Source organism: Primulina tabacum, chromosome 16 (assembly GCF_025594145.1).
Source record: "Primulina tabacum isolate GXHZ01 chromosome 16, ASM2559414v2, whole genome shotgun sequence".
In the NCBI taxonomy this organism is placed as follows: domain Eukaryota; kingdom Viridiplantae; phylum Streptophyta; class Magnoliopsida; order Lamiales; family Gesneriaceae; genus Primulina; species Primulina tabacum.
In genome coordinates this window covers 4,554,946-4,567,430 of record NC_134565.1, presented here as the reverse complement: position 1 = coordinate 4,567,430, position 12,485 = coordinate 4,554,946, and positions in this window count along the sequence as shown.

Here is a 12,485-nt window from a genome sequence, read left to right as displayed (position 1 = left end):
AATATGTTTTAAAATAATTAACAACACTTGAAGAAAAACAAATCTAGATTTAGTCTTATATTACTTGAAAAAAACCATATTACCCCAAACAATTTAAGCCTATAATTGTCCACCCACTCCTCAATCACTCTATTATATTTGTGATCAAAACCATCTTCTAAGTATTTCATGGTTGTGTTCAAAACATACGTAAAATATTCTTCGGATTTTGGCAAAAGCTCCCCACGCAAAATGTAGTTAGTTGCAGAAACCTTCCTCTCCAATTCGAGTTTGCCCACGAGTTCCGACTCACGAACTAGGAGGTCCATAGGGGGTTTTTCTCAACTTCTTCAGCTCCTAGCTTAAGTTTGGAAACATCCACGAGCTCTTTGGGTACTGATTCCTAAAAAATTGTGGTTAGGTACTGAATCTTAATTCAAATATTGACAGAGGAATTTTTTTGAAATTTATTGTACGAAGAATCCCAAAACTCTCGAGTAACATCAGCATCGTCACCATGCAACAACGGAGACCAACCCAGCCTAATAAATACGCTGCAACATACTATTTCAGCTTTCAAGAAAATTTAACAACGAACCTCTAATGTATATACTTATATCCTTGGAAATAAAAATTTTTTTACCATGAATTTAAAACTCGCTTAGGAAATAAAAGAATTTTTACCAATTTTTTTCTGTTATCTGACTTAAATACCGCAGAGGCGACGACATCGGCGGAGGAGGCCAAGGCTACGGCTACATCGTCAGCGGTACTCTGCAACATTAGACCCAATGAGTTAAATGCTAATTCAGCTTTTCAAAATATTTAATTTAACATTTTAAATACATCTCGAGTTCCATATTTCTTCAACCACACGGAACAAAAATCTCCGATTTCGACATCGCCCAACAAAACTTTTCCACGAAATCATTTTTCGACGTTGTTTTATGCGCTTTGTATCGAATATATCGTAACTCCGCCTCATACAAGTCCGACTCGAATTTGTTCAAAAGCTCCGACTCGGCTACCAGCTTCCCCCAAAGTTGTTCAGCCTTGAACTCCTCTCTGGAATTCTTGACCTTCATCATTTCAACAAAAGAGCCGTGGTATTTTATTATCTTCATTATCACGTCTACCCATATAGAGTCCTATGACAACATGATTTAAAATAATTAACAACACTTGAAGAAAAACAAATCCAGATTTATTCTTATAATACTTGAAAAAAAAACGTATTACCCCAAACAATTTAAGCTCATAATTGTCCACCCACTCCTCAATCACTCTATTATATTTGTGATCAAAACCATCTTCCAAGTTTTTCATGGTTATGTTCAAAACATACGTAAAATATTCTTCGGATTTTGGCAAATGCTTCCCACGCAAAATGTAGTTAGTCGCAGAAACCTTCCTCTCCAATTCGAGTTTGCCCGCGAGTTCCGACTCATGAACTAAGTGGGTCCATAGGGGGTCTTTCTCAACTTCTTCGGCTCCTAGCTTAAGTTTAGAAACATCCACGAGCTCTTTGGCAAACACAACGCTAACACATTTGCGTGTCTTTTCAACGGTATCATCCAACAACATTTTCTCCTTGCCGATATGGTCGTCTGAGGCCAAGAACTAGCTGCAAATAATTTGGTCTTCTCTAGTGTTTTAATCAGTGGTGCACGTATAGCGTGTGTGAAGGAGGAGACGCCAAAATGACGGTATCCCCGAACAGTGAAGACAGGGAGACGGACGACGACGGAGGAACGATAGAGGACGGAGATTGAGAGAGAAAGGATGTAATTCATATTTTATGTTGGGAAGTGAAAGATTTTCTGGCCATTATATGTATAGCAGTCAGGAAGAAAAGGTGCCCTGCAAAATCATTGCTCGGTCACAACTTACAATCACTAAAAGCTGCATGGTATGATCACATGAACATGCACATACATCATATCATACAAATTAAATAGGACACATAGATGAATCACGTGGCTCATGCACACATGCGTGGTATTTAATTTCCACTTACAAGTGTTTTCCACTACCTAGCTAGATGACTATGTTGCATGCATGCATGAAAGGTTGGCGCTCTCTCTCTCTCTCTCTATATCTATATATCTATATATATATATATATATATATTTATATTGGTCCATGAGAATAAGATTAATGATGAGCTCGATCCAATATTTATATGTTTAAAAAAAATTATTTATTGGTTTTTTATCCCCAAAGCTGGAATTTTTTTCCTTCAGGTTAAAGCAATAGTGTATGTTACAAACCACATACCTATACGAATGCATGAGAAAATACAATATATATTAATTAAAGATAGAGTAAAGGGTACGTAAATATTTTACATCAGTATGGGTAAATGACCTAAAATCCATGGGTAAAAACAGAAAATCATACTCCAAAGTGCGTAACCATCCACAAACTTTAGTACATGATCCCTTCTGGAAAATGTTACATTCAAAATTCAAATGAAGAGGGCTCATAAATGCTGCATTGCGTTTGGGAAAGTGTTCTAAATGATTATAATTTGTGTTTTCAAGTAAATGATTATAATATTTAATGCAATGCTATGTTATATGCATGGAGATTTAAACATGTTTGTTAATCATTAAATTCGGAGAGAGACACAAAGGGTAAAAAGATTTCAATTTCTTCGTTTTTTTTTTTTGGGGAACATTGGAAAAGACTTCCAAGACAATAAAAAGGCATTTCAAAAATGACATAAAGACAGTGAGTTTGGAATACAAACTGCAGATCACGTGAATATATATTGGCCTCGAACCAACTGGAGTTCCGTTCCATTAGCACAAGACCTCATCGTGAAGTGTATCTCCATTCTCCAATGAAGTTGGCACACTTTTTTGACAAGATCTTCCTTTTTTTTTTTTTTTTTTTTGTAACATTCTACTAACTTTCAAGGCAAAAAAAGTATTTCAAAAATCACATAATGACAGTGATACTACCAAATAAAAATGACTTTTCGCAGTGCGCTTGAACAATTGAAAGTTGTTGAAAGTCAGAGATTATCGATAACGCATAGTGCACGTCGCGAAAAGTAACATCGACAGAGCGCCACGAAAACTAACACCGATGTCGCGAAAAATAACGTCGACGGCACGCAATACACGTCGTCGTGGTATGTTGATATCACTACTACTACTACAAATATTTATATTTAATTTATTTTATTATGGTAGACCTATACAAATTGAATGTGGTCCAAGCAGTAAATTTTGAACCCAAAGATCAGTGTCATAGAGCATTGAACAGACAAACATACATGGTCTTGATTGCTTGCCATACTAAATCGTTTCACTCAACTTTCGAACCTCATTCGTCTTATATATGGCATGCACCTCATCACCAAACACAGTATATATTATAAGTATAATTAAATGTTTATTATATCTAAGATGTGGACAATGACGGAGCTAAGGAGGAGAGGGGGGGGGGGGGGGGGGGGGTTATTTATCTTTTAAAAAAAGTTCATATATTTTTTAATCGTTTCCTCTAAAAAATAAAATATGATGGAGTATTTCTATTGCTAATCAGGGTATTAATTAGGTCTTCTTGGTGTATTGCATGGACTTATAAACAGAGGCGGAGCTACAGCCTCTTGTACCCAGGCTTTAGCCCAGGTGATCCATTTTTTTTAAAAAAAAAATTTATATGTAAATTTTTGTATAATTTTGCATAAATTTGATATTAGCTCGGGTAGATCAATTTAAAATATTAAAAGAAGTTAGAGTTTAAAATTATAGTTCGGGTAGCGCCAGACTCCTGGCTCCGCCACTGCTTATAAACAGAGACGGAGCTAGCTAGTCCCCCTCAATTTTTTAATTTTATGGATTAGGAACTTAAAAATAATTATATATTTTTATTTTTTTCTCAAATATTTGCTCTTGCCCTCATGAAAAGTTTACAAAAAATTTTGCCCCCAAACCCCATGATATGACCTTGCTGAAATGGATGAGCCGGGTAAGGGGCTCCAACAGATCAAATCAGTAATTTATAATATTTGGGAATTTGAGTACAGATGATGGCAGCAGCAACACCTACATCTAAGAAAGAAACTCGTGAATGGGCGCCGGAGGGGTGTCCGACGTAGCCACTCCGATGCTAAAGTCAGCAGGTTTTCAGATAAACACAAGCAATATTTGAGAAAATATGTAAATGCTTGAGGGTTGAATGATTTTTTTAGAATTTAGAAATGACATTAATACCTGCTATTTATAGTAAAAAAAATGGGGTAAGTACCTCGATTCTCGTGCCACCTACTAAGTATGGCAAGTCGGCTGCCCATACTTGTAGCTTCTGATGACTTCTAGGACACTCCAAGTCCAAGTGGTTCTGATAGATTAGACGGCCTGTATCAATCACACTTGAGTGCGGTGCAATTCTCGAGGTGGTCCGGGTAATAAGGTACGCGGGTGTTGGCTTGAGATCCCGGCTATTGGCTCGAGAGCCTGGGTTGTGAAGATGATTGCCCGGGAAGAGGCGTAGTGCTCGGGTATTTGAGGAGAGTACCCGGCAAGTGGTTTTGATTCGGACTATCCAAGTAATAAATCGGGTTAATGATGACCCGAATCCTTATTGGGGTATCACCACCCATCCTTAAAATAGTCGAGCTAGAGCTTGACTCGCTGTCCCGATCAGTCATACTTGCATTTTTACTTAGCGCACAATTCTGAATGTGTAAGAGCATCGGGGGCTTCAAAGATTCCATAGATGGGATGAAATACCAGGGTCTGATACTACCCGTGTTTAAGATAAGTTTCCGGGGCCTCAAATCTCCCGAGATTGAATAAGATGCCGGGACCTCAAATCTCTTAGGCTTTGGATAAGATGCCGGGGCCTCAAATCTCCCGGGTAGTCCAAGAGATGTCATTATGACGCATGCTTTAGCATTAAATTCCCACCGAAAAATGTTCCGTATTCCGAGAATCCGATAATCCTGACACCTTGATATATGTGCACGTCCTTTCGCATGTCCGGTACAATTTACGAGGCACATCTCGATCGTCCACGTGTATTCAAATCAACGGCCGAGATCTTCCCCTATTGCCTATATATATTAGCCCTCATATTTTCAAAAATCACTTTCAAATTCAAACTCTCGGCGAAGTCCTTGCAAAATTTTTCCTCGAAGCTTCTCCGTGCAAACTTCTTCACTCCGACGCTCTCCCACCGTCTGCCACTTCAAATCATTTTATCCTCCAAAGAATCGTAAGTCTTCTCCCCCAAATAATGTCTAATTCTACTTCTTCAACTTCTGGAGCGAATGCGCGAGGCTCTCCTAGTGACGAGTCCGCCGCAATGCGCTTCGATTCTTCCCCTTCTCCCCCTCGCCGTCGCATTACTTCCCAAGTTTCTAAAAAACCCACAGCTCACCAAACAAAACCCTTTTCTTCAAAACCTTCTTCCTTGGGTACTTCCCGAGTCCTTAAAAAGGACAAGGGTAAGGGCAAAGCCCGGGCTTCTGGCCTTCCTCCATCCGATGCCCCGGAAATTCCCTGGTTCTCCTTTTTGAGCAGCACTCTGCGCTCGGGGGTAGATGAGGAAATTCGGGTTCTGGGATCCATTCCTTCCACCTTTTCTATCCTTGTACTCGGCCCCTTTGACCGGGCTGATAACCCTCCTACCGGGTATACTACTTTTTTCCGGGACCAAGTAAGAAATGGTCTCCGGTTTCCTATCCCCCCCTTTCTATATTGCAATGGCCAAATTTTTTGGCGTGCCCGTCAACCAATTCCACCCCAATTCTTTCCGTATCATGGCTTCGGCCTATGTTTTATTTAAAATGAACAATCTTCTTATCAGCTCCCTCGTTCTTCATTATTATTCTCTTGCCGGCTCGGGGATAATGCATTTTTCCTGACTGCCTGGCTAAATGCCCGATTCCTTGATGACATCCCTTCCTCACAGAAAGGGTGGAAAGGAAGATTTTTTTTATTCAACTCCCAGGTCCCCTTCCCTATCTTACCGGCTTTCTTCCTTCCCTGCCTTCTCAACCTTCCCTCCCCGCAACTTACAAGTTTGAAGAACCATTCCTTATAAGCCAAACGTTAGTGGAGGGGTGTAAATACTCCTCTACTACTCTTATTTTGGAAGAGAATTTAGTTGCCTATGGGTTGAGTGTCCGGGCTGAGGACACTTTGGACAGGGTGATTGACGAGGCTGCTGGCTCTGGTGCTCAACCTGGTACATATTATTTTTCTCCCTTCTTTTCTTTCTTTTTTTTACACCTGTTCTTTACTTTATCCTTCTGTAAATCTGCAACTTGTACTAATGTTTTCTTTCTCCTATTCGTGCAGATAACTCGTGAAAGGAATATTTTATTCCTTATTTATTTTTTCTAAATTGATATTATCAATTTAAGATTTTGACTTTCTAGACTATAAGATATTCCTTGATTTATTTCTAGATTATAAAAGTTGTTTAATTTTTTTCTAGGTGATAAGATCGTGGTTGATTTATCTCTAGATATTATAAGATTTGTTTTTAATATTACTTTTATATCTAAGATATTTTATTTTTGTTTAAAAGAGTTTAATATCTAATCAAATCTTGTTTCCTTATTTTCTAGGACTCTTTTTCTAGGTCAAGCAAAGGTTATATATAACTTCAACTTCACGGCCGCATGAAGAGTGGAGAGGAGAGAGTTAGAGAAGAGAGTCTTTTTCGTTTGAAGCTTTTCGTGTGAGTCTTTTGGTGTGACTCTTTCGTGAGGTCGGCAGAGGAGCGCATACATAGAAGAAAAATACAAAAGCCGAGCCTATTTTAATGAGACGTTTTTGAGTGATCGGTTGATCACTTTACAGCGTATGAGAGCTGCTGGATTTTTCGGAACACACGGAGAGTTCAGATATTGAAGATTTTCGTGTTGAAGATTTTGTGTGATTGATTCACATATACCGTGTTGCTGATTGGTGTTGCCAACACTCAAGAACAATACTGACGCAGAGTGTTGATCGAAGAGTGTATTCGTTTGGTTTTAAGCAACACGCCTTTTTATTTTATGCATCTAGTTTTTATGTGATTTATTTTGATGCATTTTTAATTTCTTGGAGTATCAAGGAATTTGGTTTTGTTTTCTCACTAGTATTGTTTTGGTGTAAACGATTTACATATTTTTCTAGTGAAATTTTTGCCATGAGGCATCGCACAAGTATTCGTGTATTCGTACTTGTGCATAATTTAAAACTGGTGTTTATTTATTAAAGTTATATTTGTGTGTTAATACTTAATTTCCGCTGCATGTTGTGTGCTCGTGTTAACAACACCAGAGCACAACACTAACTTCTGATACACACATTATAATATTTCAATTAATTTCATGTACGTTTATGAACAACAATTCCTTACAAGTGGTATCAGAGCCAACGCTTGATACACTAAGTGATTGATTCTGGTTTATTGTTGTTTTTGTTTGCAGGAAATTTTACAGAATCCCAATGGAAGTACTGTCTACAAACACTGCCATTTTGAAGGAAAAATGATGGCTGCAAGTCAACCCGCACGGTGTTGCCTCTGGTGTTGCAACACCGGACCGCAACACCACTTCAAAATCCTTGTGTCTTAATGCTAAATTTCACAATGACTCAGGTAATCATAAAATACAGGATACTGATTCTGATGAACTCACATTTGAATGTGTGCATGCTATGTATGAAGAGCTATACGAAGATTGGATCAAAAGAAATGAAACAAATTCTATGCTCTCTAAGGAGAATACAGATCTGAAAGAATGTGTGTCTCGACTTGAAGCTGTGCTTAGAAAGAAGGATCTTGAGCTTCGTAGTGTCAAGGATGATCTTGAGAAAGCCTCAAAAACTCTTGGAAAATTGAACTCCAGTTCAACAAAACTTGACTCGATGCTAATGATTGGAAATGACAGTAGAGCTGGTCTTGGATACGTGAAAAACACATATGAACATGGAGAAACGTCCAAATCCGGATCACAATCAACTGCTTTCAATAGGGAAAGGAAAGTCGATCTGATCCCTTCAAAGATTGATCCTGTGGTGAAAACTCTCCCAACCAAGATGCAAAATCCGAAACAAAGGAAACGACATTTTATTTGCCACTACTGTCATAAGCCAGGTCACATCAGACCTTTCTGTTTTAGACTGAGAAATGACTATATGAACTGGCATGCAAATCTGGTGTTTCCCACTGTGTTGCCCAACACCAGGCGCAACACAACAGTCAAGAAACCTCTTATGAAGAAAGTTTGGGTACCAAAAGCTGTTATTCATTGCAATGTCATTTATACTTCTTTAAAAACTAACATTGCAGGTGTATGGTACTTTGACAGTGGGTGCTCACACCACATGACCGGATCTAAAGAACACCTCACGGATTATGTTGAAGTAAAAAGTGGGCGTGTAACCTATGGTGGTGGTGCCAAAGGAAGAATTGTAGGCAAAGGAACCCTGAATGTTGACGGACTTCCTGAACTTCATAATGTTCTACACGTTGAAGGACTTAACTCAAACTTAATAAGCATAAGTCAACTTTGTGACAATGATTTACATGTTAAGTTCAATAAAAATAATTGTGAAGTTTTTAATGATGTCAATGTTTGTGTAATGTCAGGTACTTGTTCAGCTGACAATCGCTATCAATTGGGAGAAGGTGATGGTTGCCTAAGTGCCAAGGTGAGTGATTTAGACCTATGGCATCAAAAACTGGGACATGTGAGCTTCAAGACCTTGAAGAATCTGTGTAAGTTTGATGCTGTGAGAGTTATGCCAAATTTAAGTTCAGGTAACTCATATGTCTGTGGACCGTGTCAGAAAGGTAAACAAACCCGTGTTGCGAACCCGGTGTTGCAACACTTTGGGACAACACGGTGCCTTGAACTCTTGCATTTGGATCTAATGGGTCCGATGGAAATTGAAAGCTTGGGTGGTAAGAAATATTCGTTTGTTTGTGTTGATGATTTTTCGCATTTTACTTGGGTAAGTTTTCTGAGAAAAAAATCCGATACATTTGATGCTTTTAAGAAGTTGCATGCTAGGATAACAAATCTGTATGATATGAGGGTGGTTAAAATAAGAACCGATCATGGTGAGGAGTTCGAAAATTCTCATTTTATTTCTTTGTGTCATAAGAAAGGTATCAGTCATGAATATTCATCTCCGAAGACCCCTAAAAAAATCGGCATAGCTGAAAGGAAAAATCGAACCCTCCTAGAAATGGCTCGGATCATGCTTAGTTCCAAGAATGTGTCAAAATGTTTTTGGGTCGAAGCTTTAAATACGGCATGTCACATTTCCAACCGCGTTTATTTAAGGAGTGGTTCTACAATGACTTCATATGAGATTATCATGGGAAGAAGACCAAACCTTAAATATTTCCATATTTTTGGATGTGTATGTTATGTGCTGAATGATAGAGATCATCTAGCTAAATTTGATTCAAAAAATGTTAAATGTCTTTTTCTTGGATACTCTACTAATGGTCGTGCTTATCGTGTATTTAATCTGAGAACTAGGACTACAATGGAATCAATTAACGTTGTGTTTGATGATCTTGCAGATTTGACAGTTAAAACACCGGAGGCTGATGTAGAAGAATTGCTGGATATAAGTGAGGCACTGACCAGAAACAGTGTTGAGTCTGGTGTTGGGACCAGTGAAGCAACACCAAGCACAACACCGCCTCTGAACCAAACAGAAATTGTGGATAATGATAACGATGATAATGATGATGTGGTGATCAATTGTGAAAGAGAAATTCCCAACAAGATTCAGAAAATCATCCATCATCACAAATCATTGGTGAATTACATGATGGTGTGCAAACAAGAAACAAAGAAAAGGTGGACTACCGCAAAATGATTGGTTTAATCTGCATGAGCTCCACGTTTTCTCAGGTAAGTCACTCGTGTTTTGTGTCTCAAATTGAACCCAAGAATAATAATAATGGCATTTTGAATGAGGAAGCCTATGTCAGCCAACCTAAGGGAATTGAAGATCCTCACCACGTGGACCATGTCTACAAATTGAAGAAGGCCCTATATGTACTGAAACAGGCTCCACGGGCATGGTACGGTAGGTTAGCTAACAATCTGATAAACTTGGGCTTCAAACGAGGTGAGGTTGACAAAACTCCTTTCATTCAAAAACTGAAATATGATATTTTGATCTGTCAAGTGTATGTAGATGATATTGTTTTCAGTGCTTCATCTCAAATGCTTGTGAATAACTCTGTGGATTGCATGTCATCACAATTCGAAATGAGCATGGTAGGAGAACTAACTTTCTTTCTTGGATTGCAAGTTAAGCAATTACATGATGGTATATTGTGATAACTCAAGTGTTATAGACATTTCTAAGAATCCTGTTCAACACTCTCGAACAAAACACATAGACATAAGACGTCACTTTATTCGAGATTTGTTTGAAAAAGGCATAATTCGACTGGAATTTGTTAGGACTGAGAATCAACTGGCTGATATATTCACGAAACCTTTGGACTTTGAGAGATTTTCCAATCTTCAGAAGTCTCTCATCATGTGCGTACAATAATCACACACACATGTTGCCATTGGTGTTGCCAACACCGGTGACAACACCATTTTTGCATGTATATTTTTAGGATGTTAGACATACTGCATAATCATAACCATCATATTTATTTGTGTAATGTCTGAACAGTGAAGGCAATTTCTGAAAGGCACTCTCTGAGTGTTCATACTTCCAATCAAATGTTGAGGAATAAATTATGCTCAATCCAAGGCATCGAGTAGTTGAGGATATTCATGGAAATCGTGATCTTGTCTAAATGTGAAAAAGTGACTTGGAAAATATGAGCATAAGGAAAAAAACAGAAAAGAGGTAAATAAAAAAATTGTTTAGAAGAAAATGGAAAAAGCTACCTAGAGGAGTCCATTGAAGACCGTTCTTCTAGTGTGGGAGCTACCACTTCTAAGTAAAAATAGTAATGGAAAAAGCTACCTAGGGGAGTCCATTGAAGACCGTTCTTCTAGTGTGGGAGCTACCATTTCTGAATCAAAATAAAATTTTATGGAAGTTTGAATAAAACTCAGTGGTGTTGCCAGGAGGTGTTGCCAACACCAAGTTCTGACACAGCACAGTTTATACATTGCCTGACATTTTGATAATTCATCATATTGGAGGCATATTTAGGACATGCATATTGATTCTTGTTTCGTGAATTCATCATGTGCAGTGACATATCAGTGTTGACCTATGACAGTTGATAAAAACCTTGATTACCTAGATTTTGAATTTATGTGTATACTTGTGTCAGTGAGTTATAATGGATGTGGGTTTTACTGGATATTCTTTTGAAATCGTCGTAACACGAGTTTGAATCAATTTTACTGTTTGATTTTGGTAATTACTCTTGCTTGTTCTCATTTACCCTTGCAATTTTTTTTACTCTCGTGATTTCTTTGTGCGTTTTTGTGCGTAACTCCTGATATACCTCTATAATTTTCTCTCATATTCTACAAGTGGCTGAGTAGATGGTGGTTTTGGAAGTTGGCTTACATTCTGGCCAAAAAGGGGGAGTAGGAGAACCAAAAATGACACATAAGAAGATAAAGGATGAAGATGAATACTTATGTTCTGTCTGTAATGTTGTTTTTGGGTCTCTCTTATATCTGTTTGCGTGATTATTTAATTTTTCTTTCGTATATCTCCTTATGTTTTCAGGTGTTCTAATGATGGTGTTGACAACACTGTCAACAACACCAGTGCTCTAACATGTTTAATTCATGGGGAGATGAACTTTGACTCAGGGGGAGACACACTCTAATGCAGGGGGAGCTTAACTGATTGCGATGCTTACCAAGATTATCATTTTTGGATGTTTTGTCCAGAAAGGCAAAAAGGGAGAGATTGAAAGGAATATTTTATTCCTTATTTATTTTTTCTAAATTGATATTATCAATTTAAGATTTTGTCTTTCTAGACTATAAGATATTCCTTGATTTATTTCTAGATTATAAAATTTGTTTGATTTTTTCTAGGTGATAAGATCGTGGTTGATTTATCTCTAGATATTATAAGATTTGTTTTTAATATTACTTTTATATCTAAGATATTTTATTTTTGTTTAAAAGAGTTTAATATCTAATCAAATCTTGTTTCCATATTTTCTAGGACTCTTTTTCTAGGTCAAGCAAAGGTTATATATAACTTCAACTTCACGGCCGCATGAAGAGTGGAGAGGAGAGAGTTAGAGAAGAGAGTCTTTTTCGTTTGAAGCTTTTCGTGTGAGTCTTTTGGTGTGACTCTTTCGTGAGGTCGGCAGAGGAGCGCATACATAGAAGAAAAATACAAAAGCCGAGCCTATTTTAATGAGACGTTTTTGAGTGATCGGTTGATCACTTTACAGCGTATGAGAGCTGCTGGATTTTTCGGAACACACAGAGAGTTCAGATATTGAAGATTTTCGTGTTGAAGATTTTGTGTGATTGATTCACATATACCGTGTTGCTGATTGGTGTTGCCAACACTCAAGAACAA